Consider the following 13,889-nt stretch of genomic DNA (forward strand, 5'->3'; position numbering starts at 1 on the left):
TCCTACAGCAACATGGATAGAGTATATTAAAAAAAGGGCATACACAACAATCCGAGTTGCAAAAAAAAAGAAAACAAAAAAGTAGAAGAAAAAGGAAACAAAGAAAAAGAAAAAAATAATAAAAAATAAATAAATAAAAAGCAACAGAAGAAAAAAATATACAGTGATAGGTTCAATACAGAATGGCTAAGGATTCAAGGATTCAAACACATGCTGCTTTAACATTTTTTTTTAATTTATACAACGGCATCGGTGACTTAAGCGGAGGAGATAGGTTATTCCAAAGTGATATGGCAAGGAAAGTAGTCGTTTGCTTGCCGTAATTAGTCCGTGCATTTGGTAATAATAAATTGTTTGACAGAGCAAAACGCGTCATATTATTGTTAGTAATTATGTCCTCAGGAAGGAAATTAACGCATTCATATCTATTAATGGCTTTAAAAAGGAAAACCAGGATGTGAAACTTATGTAGGCCCTCAACGGGCAGGATATGCAGTGACTGGAACAATGGCGCAGATGGTTGGGTAAATGAAGAAAAAGTGATGATTCTTAGTGCTTGCTTTTGCATAGAGATAAGCCTAGAAAGATGAGTTCTGTACGTACTACCCCATGACGTGATACAATAATTAATATGGGAGTGTATAAATGCATAATAGATTGAGAGTAACGTATATAAATTGAAAAATGGTCGTGTTCTGATAAGTGCTCTTATTCCAAAACCAATTTTGTTAACTACACAGGTGACATGATGATTAAACCTAAAATTCGAGTCAACGATCACACCTAGAAATGTAGCACGACGCGTTTGTGGTACGTATGGCAGCATTATTGATATGTATTGATAAGTCCGAAGGAATTTATTTTTTTGAGGGGCGTGGAATACCACGAAATTGGTTTTGGACGAATTAATTTTAATCGAATTAATGCGGCTCCAATCCTCTAAGGATCGTAACGACGCGTCAAGATTTGCAATCAGTTCCTAAGATGTGTTACCAGAAGCCATGATGGTTGTGTCGTCGGCGTACAAAAGACATTGGTCTGTATTCAAATAAGAGTGAAGGTTATTAATATATGTTAAAAAAAGCAGTGCTCCTAGAATTGAACCTTGGGGCACTTCTTTGTTAATTAGTTTATGAGACGACAATATACCTTCAATACACACACACTGGTACCTGTCGGATAAATAACTTTTTATCAGGGTTAATGCCGGACCTGTAATGCCATAGCTTTCGAGTTTGGAAAAAAGAATGCAGTGATTAATATTATCGAAGGCTTTGGTGTAGTCCACAAAGACCGCTCCAGCTATCATACCACTATCAAGCTGTGCTCGAATCCAGTCAGAGAAATATAAGAGGGCACTTTCCGTAGACTGTCCACGACGAAAACCAAATTGTAAAGGTGATAGGATGTTAAACTTGGCATAATAAGTGTGTATTTGCATTTCAAGTAATTTTTCTACAACCTTGCTTAGGAAGGGCAGTATAGATATGGGGCGGTAATTCTGCATTTGTGATGGATCGCCTTTCTTAAATATAGGAACTACCTTAGCCCGTTTTAATGGTCTGGGAAATACTCCTGTCTCAAAAATTTGATTTATAATGTGACAAAGAGGAACGGAAATAATGTGTTTCACGCTTTTAATGTGAGACGAATGTATATTGTCTAACCCAGGTCCTGTATTATTTAGATTGGTTATTACATCTTGGACTTCATATGGCGTGCATGCGCGCAGGAAAAAAGACTGTGGCTCACGGATTAATGCAGGTGCTTATTCAACATGCGCCACTGTTTCAGTAGGAGAAAAAAATTCACAAAACGCATTCGATATCGTTACTGGATCTTGAAGAGCTGAGTCATCCTTCATGATAGTGGTAATAGATTGTGCACTAGTTTTCGCGTTTAAAAATTGATTAATCAATTTCCATTTTCTTTTTGCATCATTACTGCATTCAATAAGTTTTCTTTCAAAAAACACCTTTTTTGCATTTTTAAGAGCATGGTTTAGTTGATCAGATAGAAGCTTGTAGCGGTGCAAAAGGCGCATATTAAATGGTTTCCGTTTAGTTTTTTTGTACAAGTTGTCTTTTTTCCTGAGAGATTTTAGTAGGCTTGGAGAGACCCAGGGACAGCGAGGTGCGCCGTACCTCTTGGTCGTTATGTGTTTTGTACAGGACGTAACTGCGCTTGTTATAATGTATGAGAATTTATCGAACGCAACTTCAGCCTCTGAACTATTAGGAACAGTTGAAAAATCTGCTCGCGCTATTTCAACACTGTATTCCTGCATATTAAGTTTCGTCGTAATTTAATTGGTTTTGTTGTCCTTATAACACAAGTCAAAGTAAAATAAGACTGGATAGTGGTCAGTGATGCTGACCTCTGCAACTCCAACATTTGGTGACGGCTCAACATTTGACAGAATAGTGTCCAGCAAAGAATATGCATTGTGTGGCACGCAGCGAGTCGGTATGTTTACGAGAGATTCAAAACCGAATCCATTAAATCCGTTAGTAAACTCTTTATAGCCTGGACATGACTCATCAAGTAAATTGATGTTGAAGTCGCCTAATATTAATGCGTTTTTGTTTTCAGCCGATATTTTTTCGAGTGTTGCTGCGAAAGAGTTGCAGAAGTCAACAACTGAGCACGAAGGGGATCGGTAAACAGTGCCCACTATTGTTTTCTTTTTATTGTACTGAGGCAAGAAATTTTCAATTTCTAGCCATAATGACTCACATTTGCTTACGTTAATACTTAAATCCTCACGCCTGTTGTATGAAAGGGAAGATGAAATGAACATGGCAACGCCCCCATGAGGACAATTACTACGATGAACAAATTCAGCTCTGTAATCGTGCAAAAAGAAGAGTTTCTCATCTTCTGGGTAAAGCCAAGTTTCTGAGAAACAAATGAGTGAAAAGTGGTGGTTTGTTAACTGTAGGAATGCAGAGACATCGTCGAAATGTTTCCTCAGGCTTCGAACATTGAAATGCACAGCAGAAGAAAGATTACGTTTACCCAGCTGATCTGCTAGATCCGAAGCCGAAAAGTAATCCATTCAATCGGTGATTGCTGTATCTGAAGTTTAAGCAAAAGCCTGTAAATCCTTGTCAGATGTTATTCTGAGCACAGTACTGTCTGTTGATTGGCGCGCTTTGATGACACAATTGCTCGTCCAAAGGAACATCCATTGTTTTGCTTTCTTTAGTTTCAGCGCCGCTCCAAACAGCCTTTTGTTAGCAGGTGAAAGGTGTTCATTTACGAACACTGCTTTTTCAGACTGCCCAGAGAAGCCAAGACTTTTCGTTGTCAGGCGCACTTTACGCGCCCTTGCCAAGAACTCGTTGCGCTTTTCCCGGGAACGAAATCGTGCAATCAGATTCTTCTCATCAGAGCGCGTAGGAACCCTATGCCCAACCTCAAAATCCTCAGGCTCCACAGTACAGCTGATCTTCTCGCCCACCTTCAGCATTATCTGGGTACAGTCCTCACCTTTTGTAAAAGGGAGGCCTTTTATCTCAAGATTGCTAAGCCGGGAATACTGTTCTAACTCATCCACACGGCGAGCGAGCTTCTCGTTGCTATCAGCAAGCGATTTGACCTGGAAGGCCATGTCAGCTTGCGCAGACTTGAGTTCCTCAACTGTTTCATTCATAAACGACATGCCTGACCTGAAACTTTCGATCTCTGCCTTTAGTGCGTCAAATTCGGCTTTCGATCGCTCAGCTAGCTCTATTTTTGAATCATTGATAGCTTGAAGCATCTCTTTCATTCTTTTTTCAAACACATGCTTGAATTCTTAAAACTCTTTTGCAAGAGATGCAAGAGTCATCGTGCACAAACGATTCGAGGGCTGCCTTCAACAGAAAAAAAAGAAATGGTGGCAGTCTTACAGTACCTGTAGAAAACAGGGGGGCGTGCTTAGCCGCTGTACAAGTATCGTTGCCTGCTGCCTCGAATCGCCTGTGCAGCAATGATAGCTCGATGACTCCTGTGAAGACTTATATCAGCAGGCCTGCCGCAGAAGGTCGCTGCTGTGGCACCGGGATGCGTTCCGCGAACACGATGACCACGTAGATGCGCATGAGCCAGGTAGAGATCTGTAGAAAACAGGGGGGCGTGCTTAGCCGCTGTACAAGTATCGTTGCCTGCTGCCTCGAATCGCCTGTGCAGCAATGATAGCTCGATGACTCCTGTGAAGACTTATATCAGCAGGCCTGCCGCAGAAGGTCGCTGCTGTGGCACCGGGATGCGTTCCGCGAACACGATGACCACGTAGATGCGCATGAGCCAGGTAGAGATCTGTAGAAAACAGGGGGGCGTGCTTAGCCGCTGTACAAGTATCGTTGCCTGCTGCCTCGAATCGCCTGTGCAGCAATGATAGCTCGATGACTCCTGTGAAGACTTATATCAGCAGGCCTGCCGCAGAAGGTCGCTGCTGTGGCACCGGGATGCGTTCCGCGAACACGATGACCACGTAGATGCGCATGAGCCAGGTAGAGATCTGTAGAAAACAGGGGGGCGTGCTTAGCCGCTGTACAAGTATCGTTGCCTGCAGCCTCGAATTGCCTGTGCAGCAATGATAGCTCGATGACTCCTGTGAAGACTTATATCAGCAGGCCTGCCGCAGAAGGTGGCTGCTGTGGCACCGGGATGCGTTCCGCGAACACGATGACCACGTAGATGCGCATGAGCCAGGTAGAGATCTGTAGAAAACAGGGGGGCGTGCTTAGCCGCTGTACAAGTATCGTTGCCTGCTGCCTCGAATCGCCTGTGCAGCAATGATAGCTCGATGACTCCTGTGAAGACTTATATCAGCAGGCCTGCCGCAGAAGGTCGCTGCTGTGGCACCGGGATGCGTTCCGCGAACACGATGACCACGTAGATGCGCATGAGCCAGGTAGAGATCTGTAGAAAACAGGGGGGCGTGCTTAGCCGCTGTACAAGTATCGTTGCCTGCAGCCTCGAATCGCCTGTGCAGCAATGATAGCTCGATGACTCCTGTGAAGACTTATATCAGCAGGCCTGCCGCAGAAGGTCGCTGCTGTGGCACCGGGATGCGTTCCGCGAACACGATGACCACGTAGATGCGCATGAGCCAGGTAGAGATCTGTAGAAAACAGGGGGGCGTGCTTGGCCGCTGTACAAGTATCGTTGCCTGCAGCCTCGAATCGCCTCTGCAGCAATGGACGTAGGTGGACGTATGCTATGCATGCGGACAAGTGGGTCACTGAGCCGACGTCTGTTTTCAAAGCGAAGAGGAAAGGAACATGTGCCGCGGCTGCGGAAAGATCAAAACGTCAAACAATGACGACGAGGAGCACGCCCAAGTGTGAGGCATGTGGCGGCCCCCACGTCGCTGGCAATCGCGCGTGCTAGCTGCGTCACCAGATCCCATACATCGTAAGGCGTCAGCGCAGAAGGCGACGGCAGGAAGAGCGACTTGCGCAGATGGCCGCAGGAGACGACTTTAACGTCAGCGGCACCTACACAGGGAGGGGCTCGATAACATCCGCATTTCACGACTCGACGCCGCGAGCACGCTCGCAATTAGGTGGACGCTCCCGCTCCAGGTGGCGTTCTCGCTCCAGAACGAGCCGAGGGACCTCCAGATGCCGATCCAGGTTCGCTTCTGGCTCGGCGAAGCGGACCACCTGGTCCGACAAGGTCTAGGGTACTGGATCATCGTCCAGTACAGCCAGCCAGAAGGCGGTCGGTAAGGCACAACCAGAGCATGCGTGCGGTTCACGCTGCACTCGAGGCGGAAAATGAGCAGCTCAGGAGAGAACTTAACGAACTTCGCGAGGCACTTAACCGCATTAAGGCGCAAATCACAAATCGCGATGACGTCAAAATCGGAGAAGCAGGCCCGCTAGCGGGTAAAGTCAAACGCAAAGCCCCCAACCCCGAATCAGTCAGCGAGACGGAAGGGGACGAGGATGAGGAAATGGTGGACTCGGATGAGACCCCGACCCATGCCGCGGTGCCATCGGTCCAGCCGCCACGAGTGAGTGTATCAGAGGCAAACTAACTGCCACTCCAGTTTCCTTCGAAAAGCGAATCATGGAGCTATTAGACAGTTTTAGTTTAGCGTGTTTACCGTAATAGCGGGCTTACCGGAATAGAGGGATCGAAATGCGCATGCGCAGTACGCTAACCGACCCATACCGTTTAGCGTACGCACGCTATTTCTCGGATTTAACGTTACCGTCTTTGCGTGGTTTACGTAGTTTACGTAAAACATGGCGGCGGTCGCGGTCGCCCGCTTCGAACTGAATTTGGCGTTCTTTTTGTAGAATTCAATTCATTCGTAGCAAATGACTGCGTAAACGGCTTTTGCTTAGTCTCATGCCACTTCGACGAGAGAGTGTTATGGCTAATCTTGAGGAATTTTCGAGATCGCTTCTCATTTCGAACGCGCCTAAGCCTAACGAGAGAAATTTTCTCCGAGATGCGAGTGCCACCTCTCGGTAAAGTTGGGAGATAGGCGCGACGACAGCATATGGCCTCCGATATGGGAAGATTTCGGAGGCTATGGTAGACAGCTTGTCTGTTTCGCTGCAGATCGGCGGACATAGGAAGTAAAAGTACAACGCGCTCCTGGCTTCCATTGCGCTGCCTATCACATGGTCTGGGCGTGCCAACATAAACCGCAAATATCGGCCAAGCATAATCCGACGACAGTCGAGTGGGAGGCGACCCTGTCCAGCTCGGACCCAGAACAGCAACAAGCCCTGGTCAACCGAGCCCGGACGGCGGCAAAAGCCAATGGCCTTCCGGACTAGGAGGTCCGACCACAAAACGGCTATTAATTTTCAATAATAAATGTTTTATTCTCTCTGCCTATCGCAATTTCCGGACGCACACACATATAGACTTAGGTGCCCTATATATGCGAAATTCAAAGCGTAATGGAATAGCGTCCCGCACGTAAACTACGCTATCACGCTATACTAAAACTCTCTTTCTGCAAAGTTCGTTTGCGGAACGGTAACCCTATTGCCCTTAACCCCGCTATACGCTAACGTTAAACTAAAACTGTCTATTCTCCAGGATAGAAGGGAGACTTACACACTTTGCAAGACCTAAGATCCAGCCCAGAGGCAGACCCTTGGCGTTGGCAGAGCAACCATAAGGAATCCCAAATCTCGGAAACGGTGACAAACGGCAATTCTATCATCCCCAATAGGCAAAATGGCGAATGCAAAAGACCTAAACATTTGGCAGTGGAATTGTGCGAGTTTCCAGAGGCGCAAGGCCCCCTAGGCCAACTCATCAGATCAATAGAGCGGATAAACCGCACGCGATTATGCTACAAGAAACGTTAAGCAGCGAAGAAATCTCCTTCCCTGGTTACCGCGCGATAGCGGACAAGGGGAAAAGAGGTAGAGGTATCGCCATTCTAATTACAACAAACATCTCGTTTATAATGCACGACGTTCCCTCATACAAGGCAGGACTCGAAGCTCAACTGTTAGAAAGCATACCGAGCAGAACAAGCAACGCGAACGTATTTATTCTTAACGTATACAGTGTTGCGATTGGCGTGTGACTACCCGTGCAAAAAGGATTATCGGAAGACCATGCCTAATCGGAACGGAGGATGGATACCTAATGTGCTATGGATGTCTCGAGTGGTTCCTGGTATGGCGGGCGCCCCGCAGTGATAACGGGCCCCTTTGTGTGCGTGCGCACCAGAAGGGAAGGAAGGCCGCCTTCCACGAAGTGTGTAACTCAGGGGGAGACTCCTTTCCGCGTACCAAACGGGGCCCACGAGTCGCCGCTAGCGGAGGCAAGCACGTGCAACGTCGCCTAGGAGAGAGGGAGCAGCCGCCAAACCCCGACTGGACTCAGTACATATCACGTGACGTTGATGTGAGCGAAATCCCGCCTACGATTTTAGCGGGACTATTTAAGCGGCCCCACAATGTATTTTCTCATTATTCTCTTCTTTTTTTATCCTTCACCAACCATGAAATAAACAGTGCAAGTTTCGCACTAAAAATCGTCTCTCCCTGCCTGGTCGCCATGGTCTACCGGACGCCTGCAGCCTGCCGACAATGCCACGCTGCCTAGAAGTAACGCCGATCGAGGTTGTAGTAACCGGCGTCGCAACAACTGGTTGGCAGCGATGAGAAGCGCTACCCCGGAGGCCCCAACTTTGGATAACATCTAAGAGATCGTCTCCTCTTGGTCCTGGTGACAACTTCGGAAGGAAGGTGTCAGGATTCATGAATGCATATGGTGAGTGCACGGCTTTTCTTCACTGAGATATCACTAGGCTTTACGTATTTTTGGGGGGAAGTACAGAGCAGTGATTTTTCTTGAACCGTTGACGGAAGTTTTGAGTACGTGAAGGTTGTTATATAGGGAAGAGTTAGCAGCACTAAGGGCAGCCATGAACCTGAAGGCACTAAAGAAGCCAGAATTGCTAAACTTGGCCAAAGAGTTGGGCCTCCAAATTGCCGAAGCGAAGAGAAAGCCGGAGATCATTGAGGCTATCGAAGCGATCGGGGCAGACGACGATGAACTGAAAGAATGTTTAGAAAGCATCGAGCATAAGAGGAAGAGCGCAAGCGCCTAGAAGACAAAGAAGAGCGCGAGCGGGCAGCGCGTGAGGCCAAAGAAGAGCCGCGAACGTGTTGCAGGCGACGCACTCGAAATGAAGCACCTAGAAATTGAGTTGCTGAGGGCTCAAAATAATGAGAGACGTAGCACAGAGGCACGAGAAAGCGAGCGCAGAATGACAGACTCGATGGCATGCTACGCAGTAGGAGGGCACATAGGTCTTTTTCTAGTGCAGTTTGAGCGCGTGTGTGAGAAGGGAAAATTGGCCAGAAACACGTGGCCGCAATGCTTGCTTACGCTGCTGCCACGGGAGGTAGCTGATATGATAGCCCGCATGGGGAGAGGACTTCGATAAAGTCAAAGCGAGTCTGCTTAAAAAGTATAGATTATCTGCAGACGCATTCAGGCGAAAATTCAGGGAGATCGAGAAGACCAAAAGTGAGTCATACTCAGATTTCGCATACACCTTGGAGGTAAACCTGAAAGAATGGCTCAGAGAAGCGGGTGCACTCGGCGACGCCGAAAAGACAATGCAGTGCGTTGCCTTAGAACAGTTCTTCTGCCGGCTGCCTGAAAACATCAGATATTGGGTTCAGGATACGCCAGGTGTGGACACTATCACGAGAGCGGCCGATCTCGCTGAGGAGTACGTAACTCGCCGTGCCCTTGAAGGCAAAGAAGCTCCTAAGGAGATGAATAAATACAGACCCGACAAGCCAGAGCGTTGGTCAAAGTCAAGTCAGTATAAATCAAAGGAAAGGTCAGAGTCGGTGAAAAATAGTGACGAGAACAGCAAGGAAAAGGAGGAGTCACCCAAACAGAGGACAGAAAGGCAAAAGAAAAAAGCTTTCGAGGCAAAGAAACCAGTAGTTTGCTACAGCTGCCAGCAAACGGGGCATATCTCCGTAGGGTGCAAAAATCCCAAACTAGTGTTGATGTCACTATGTAGAAACGAGGAAAATCTGAAGTTGTTAGAACCGTACATTCGAGACCTCATGGTAAACGGCAAACCGTGTCGGGTGCTTCGCGACTCGGCAGCCACGATGGACGTGGTGCACCCGTCGTACGTGGAGGAAGGCCAGTTCACGGGAGAATGTGCTTGGATAAGGCAAGCCGTAGAGGCCTCCAGTGTTTGTCTCCCTGTGGCAACAATTCGCATCGAAGGCCCTTTCGGAGTACTGGAAACTGAAGCCGCCGTCTCGGCACACCTCCCGCCGCAGTATCCATATTTGTTTTCCAACAAATCCGAGGATTTGCTGCGACGCAGGGGAATCGGGTTTAGTGAGGGAATAGTCCAAGCCCTAACTCGTTCCAAGGCAAGAGAGCTCGCGGCCAAGGCAGTGCACGAAAGTCCAGTGGTGGAGGAAACAGGTTTGACGGAGGATTTGTCAACCAGCACCAAACAGGACAGCCCTATAGGGGATATTGCGGAAAGTACACTAGGTAATGAAGAGGCCAGGAAAGCGCCGGAGCCGGAGATGTCTCGAGAGGCAGAATGCAGAAGAACGTTATTTAATGTAAGCCCTGCCACATTGATATCTGAACAGAAAAAAGATTCCACCCTGCGGAACCTAAGGCCAGACGCGACAGAAGGTTTGGCCAAGCATAACTTAAAGTTCCTCAAGAGGGCAGGCGTCCTCTATAGAAAGTACGCCAGTCGAAAGGGAGCGCAATTCGACCAACTCGTGGTGCCGCTTCCCTATATCGTGAGCAGCTCCTACATTTGGTCCACGGGGGCTTTTGGACAGGGCATCTGGGCATTCGGAAAACAAAGGACCGCTTACTGCAGGAATTTTACTGGTCCGGCTGCTTTCGGGAAGTGGAAGCATTCGTGAGAAGCTGCGACACATGTCAACGCATAGGCAAGCCCGGAGATAAGGCTAAAGCGCCAATGAAACTTGTTCCCATTGTCACGGAGCGGTTTCGCAGACTCATAATAGACACAGTGGGACCCCTTCCTGCAACGCAGTCTGGCTATCGGCATATTCTCGCTGTACTATGCTCCGCAACAAAATTCACAGAGGCGGTGCCCCTCAAAGAACTAAGCTCGGTGGAGATCGTCAACGCGCTTTTGTCTATCTTCGCGCGAGTGGGGTTTCCCGCAGAAATCCAGTCAGATCAGGTATCCGTCTTTACGAGCGCACTGACCTCGACGTTTCTGGAAACGTGCGGTATTAAAATTATTCATAGCTCAGTGTACCACCCGCAGTCAAATGCGGTAGAGAAAGTCCACTCAGTCATGAAACGGCTTTTGCGAGCCCTTTGTTATGAGCACAAAGCCGATTGGGAGGTTTGCTTGCCGGCGGCAATGTTCGCGCTTCGAACTGCACCGCACGAGTCAACAGGTTTTTCACCTTCAGAGCTCGTTTACAGTCGCTGGCTTCGGTCCCCTCTTCGCATCGTTCGAGAAGCCTGGGAAGGCTGGGCGGACGATCCTTCGGTTGTGGCATACGTGCTAGAGCTGTTAGACCGACTGCACACAGCTCAAGAATTAGCAGGGCAGGAAATGCGTAAGGTCCAAAGCAATTCTAAGCATTACTATGACAGGACGGCTCGAACGCGACGCTTTGAAGTTGGGGAAAAGGTAATAATTCTGAAACCCTCATTGAAAAACAAACTACACTGGGAAGGACCGGTTGACATAATTCAGAAATTATTTGATACAAACTACCTAATCACGGTACCGGGAAAACGAAGGACACCACAAGTGCACCACAGCAATCTACATAAGCCCTACCGGCAGAGGGAGGCCATTGTGGACATGTCGCTTAACCTGCCTGATGCCTGTCGACTTCCCAGAGTTAACATCAATAACGGGGGCAAAAGACATTCACGAGACCATTGACAAGCTAGTAGAGCAGGCGGAGTTGAATCCCGATCAAAGGGCCGAACTGAGGGAACTCGTGTTTCAATTTAAAGACATATTTTCGGACACACCAGGCAGGACCACTGCGATCGTTCACGATATCGAGTTAACCTCATCAGACCCCGTTCGTTCGAAAGCTCATCGCGTTTCACCTTGTCAACGACAAGTCATGGCCGCGGAAATAAACAAGATATTAGAGCTAGGTGTAATAGAGCCAGGAGAGAGTTATTATACCTCGCCTCTTATCTTGGATGAGGTTCCAGGAAAGGAGCCGCGACCGTGTATCGACTACCGCAGGATTAACTTAATCACGAAGGACCAGACCTACCCAATACCACACATCGAGGAAAGGCTTGAAAGAGTGAGCAGTGCTGATTTCATCTCTACGTTCGATTTGGTCAGAGGGTACTGGCAGGTTCCGTTGACCGAGAGGGCAAGCAGGCTTGGGGCGTTTATTTTCCCGATGGGAACCTTTCGGCCGCAAGCCCTGAGCTTTGGTTTGAAGAATGCTCCCTATTGTTTCTCTAGCCTTATGGACCAGGTGCTACGGGTAATGGAGGACTTTGCACGTCCGTATCTCGATGACACAGCAATCTTTTCTTCATCATGGGCGGACCATATGCAACACTTGCGAAGCGTGTTGTGTCGTCTACGAGAGGCCAACTTAACTGTCAAGGCTCCCAAATGCCATTTGGGGCGCGCGGAGGTAGCTTATCTAGGTCATGTAATAGGGCAAAGCCATCGTCGGCCCTCAGAGGTTAAACTGGCCGCAATAGACAACTTCCCGCAACCACGCACCAAGCGGGACATCAGGTCATTCCTTGGTTTGGCAGGTTATTACCAGAGATATATCCCACGTTATTATGAGATTGCAAGTTCTTTAACAGATGCTCTCAGAAAAACAGAACCGCAAACGGTAAAGTGGGATGACGCAAAAGAAAAGGCTTTTAGTATGCTGAAGAAAGCACTGACGAGTCAGCCAGTCTTGAACGCGCCCGATTACCCTAAGCCATTCATTTTTCAGTGTGATGTCAACGACCGGGGTATGGCGGTGGTTCTTTGTCAAAATAGAGATGACGAAAATGAACACCCCGTACTGTACGCCAGTAGAAAGCTTTCAGTTCGTGAGGAAGCATACACTGCATCAGAAAAGGAATGCGCCTGCGTGGTATGGGCGGTGCAGAAGCTAGCTTGCTATATCGCTGGTTTAAGGTTCACCATAGAGACTGACCACTGTCCCCTCACATGGCTGCAGTCCATGTCTACAAAAAACGGCCGTCCTTTGCGTTGGAGCTTGGCTCTTCAACATAACACCTTCGATATTCTCTATAAGAAGGGTAAACTTGACGGCAATGCTGACGGTCTGAGTCGTTGCCCAGTAGCGAAAACCTCATGCTCACTCTGGTTTCAGCGTCATTTTTACGTTAGTATTTTTTGTCGTACGTTTTTTTTTTATTATTATCGCGTAGTTGTAGTTGATTGTTAGCGGATTAGGTAACCACGTCCTAAAGCTTACAGGAAATGGCTGTTTTTAGTGTATAGGGGGGGGGGGGGGGGGAGGACGCGCGCAAGGGATGGGCAAGCCATAGCTGGTTTTCTTTTTTTTTTGTAAAGCCTGGTGTGTCTTGGGGGAGGAAGGCCTTGCGCTCGCTTGCTTGTGGTTGTGGGTCCGGCACTGTTCTGGAGTGATTGCGTGCCCAAACAGGAGACGAAAGTTGCGAGACCTGTTTGCAAGTCCTTTTTCACCGGACCGGACCAGGGAGAAAAGGCATACAAGAGCGCCACGAGAACGGATGAACGACTCCAGGGAACCTACAAGCTACGAACCAAGGGTTCGTCACTACGGAGGGAAATTCTGCTGCTGAAACGCCGATCCCTCGCCCAGTGGCTGCTGGCCCATACGCGTCGGGATCTTCCTCCCCCGCCGGAGATGCTGTTACGATTGGCGTGTGACAACCCGTGCAAAAAGTATTATCAGAAGACCATGCCTAATCGAAACGGAGGATGGATACCTAATTTGCTATTGGTGTCTCGAGTGGTTCTGGGTATGGCGGGCGCCCCGCAGTGATTACGGGCCCCTTTGTGTGCATGCGCACCAGGAGGGAAGGAAGGCCGCCTTCCACGAACTGTGCAACTCAGGGGGAGACTCCTTTCCGCGTACCAAACGGGACTCACGAGTCGCCCCTATCGGAGGCAAGCACGTGCAACGTCGCCTAGGAGAGAGGGAGCAGCCGCCAAACCCCGACTGGACTCAGAACATGTCACGTGACGTTGACGTGACCTAAATTCCACCTACGATTTAAGCGGCCCTGCAATGTATTTTCTCATTATTCTGTTCTTTTTTTATTTTTCACCAACCATGACAGTGCAAGTTTCGCACTAAAAATCGTCTCGCCCTGCCTGGTCGCCATGGTCTACCGGACGCCTGCCGACAACGCCACGCCACCTAGAAGTA

Source organism: Dermacentor silvarum, chromosome 1, assembly GCF_013339745.2.
Source record: "Dermacentor silvarum isolate Dsil-2018 chromosome 1, BIME_Dsil_1.4, whole genome shotgun sequence".
NCBI classification, from domain to species: domain Eukaryota; kingdom Metazoa; phylum Arthropoda; class Arachnida; order Ixodida; family Ixodidae; genus Dermacentor; species Dermacentor silvarum.